The sequence below is a fragment of the Parus major genome, chromosome 5 (genome assembly GCF_001522545.3).
Source record: "Parus major isolate Abel chromosome 5, Parus_major1.1, whole genome shotgun sequence".
Taxonomy (NCBI): domain Eukaryota; kingdom Metazoa; phylum Chordata; class Aves; order Passeriformes; family Paridae; genus Parus; species Parus major.
Window position 1 is genome coordinate 54,974,078 of NC_031774.1, and position 1,379 is coordinate 54,975,456.

Genomic DNA, 1,379 nt, shown 5'->3' on the forward strand with positions numbered 1-1,379 from the left:
CGAGCGCCCACCGGGACCCCGCGGCCGGGCTGTCCCGCCTCGCTGCTCTCTCCCGGCCCCCGCAGTCCGCCCCTTCCCCGCGCACCCGGGCTCGCCGCAGGGAACGGGGAGTCTCTGCTTTCCGCCCGAACCAGCCGTGGCCGGTGCTAACAGGGAGGCTCCGGTCACCCGTGTGGGTGTCCGGCGATGGAGTGCCCCACGGCCCCCGCGTGGGACGCTTCAACTGCGAGAAAACCACTGCAAGCTGCGTGAGAAAGTGTTTCCTTCTCTCTGCAATTTCACACGTTAATACCTCCGCCCTCCCTCCTGGAGCTCCGCCGTGATGCAGGAGCACAGGGCTGGCAGCCACCGCCACGCTCTGTCACAGATCCCGAGGACAGCGCTTTTTTTCATCCTTCCAGGAGCTGTCCCAGACCTTCTTCCCACCAGTGTCTGGACCTCTCCTGTCTGACAACATCCAGCTTCTCCGGAACTATCCCATGTGAGTAAGTGGGATTTCCGGCCCCCCTGCTATCTGCCGCAGATCTGAGAGAAAACATAAGCCAGGTCAGGCTTTCCTCCAGGTCTTGCCACTTGACTTTTCCACCCCTAAAGTGGCATTTGTCATTCAGCACAAGCATTGTAAGAGTTTAATCCGCACAGCTCCATCATTCAATTTCTGGAGATACCATTGTTTTTGTGTTGCTGCCACTGAGATCCCTCTAAGTATATGACAAGCCAAAAGGGCAAACTTAATCATAGCAAAACTAAGAGATTTATTTTCAAATTTGAAAATGGCAAAAGTAATAAAAAAGGCAACAAAATACAATGCCACAATGTTAAAATGTCCAGGTATCCATCCCTGGCATGGATTCAGTGACACCAGAGGTTTTCCTGAAGCATCCCTCCTCCGCGTAAGCAAACAGGACAAATCCAATTAACACAATCCTAGTTTCCAAATGGAAGATCAGCTCTTCCTTCTGAGTCTCTCTGGGGATTTTCCAACTACTACAGAATAAAAGCGGAGCTTTCAAAATATGTCTTTCAAAATGTATGTAAAAAATCCCCATTTCCCCTCTCACTGCTTCAGCCTTGCCCCAGGGGCGTGTAGCAGTGTCAAAGGAGAAAAAAAAACGTGTGGCTGTTAAGACACCAGCTCCCACAGAAGCTGGAGGGACCCCCACATTACAGCTACTTTGTAGGTTTTCCTGTTTTATAGGAAGTTAAATAAACGGCCTCCATAAGCCAACAGAGTCGTGGTTTTCAAATCGCACTGAAAAGTTGCTGCTCTTACGGTTCAAGAGTCTTTTTCTTCCCTTCTCTTTACACACCTCAGGGCAGCACAAGCCGAGAGCGCCCATGAGGGGCTTGTGCAGCCTCTTGCTCTGTCCCATGTGTGT

At 51.7% G+C, this 1,379-nt stretch overlaps 1 protein-coding gene across 1 annotated transcript in view; it reads right to left on the reverse strand.

Moving 5' to 3' along the window:
- Positions 1-219, reverse strand: part of ZBTB1 (zinc finger and BTB domain containing 1) — a 24,219-nt gene extending 24,000 nt beyond the window's left edge. Inside the window, exon 1 of the mRNA XM_015630403.3 lies at positions 86-219. The gene's annotated coding sequence lies outside the window, so the exon portion shown is untranslated. The remainder of the gene's footprint in view (positions 1-85) is intronic.
- Positions 220-1,379: the final 1,160 nt, after the last annotated feature.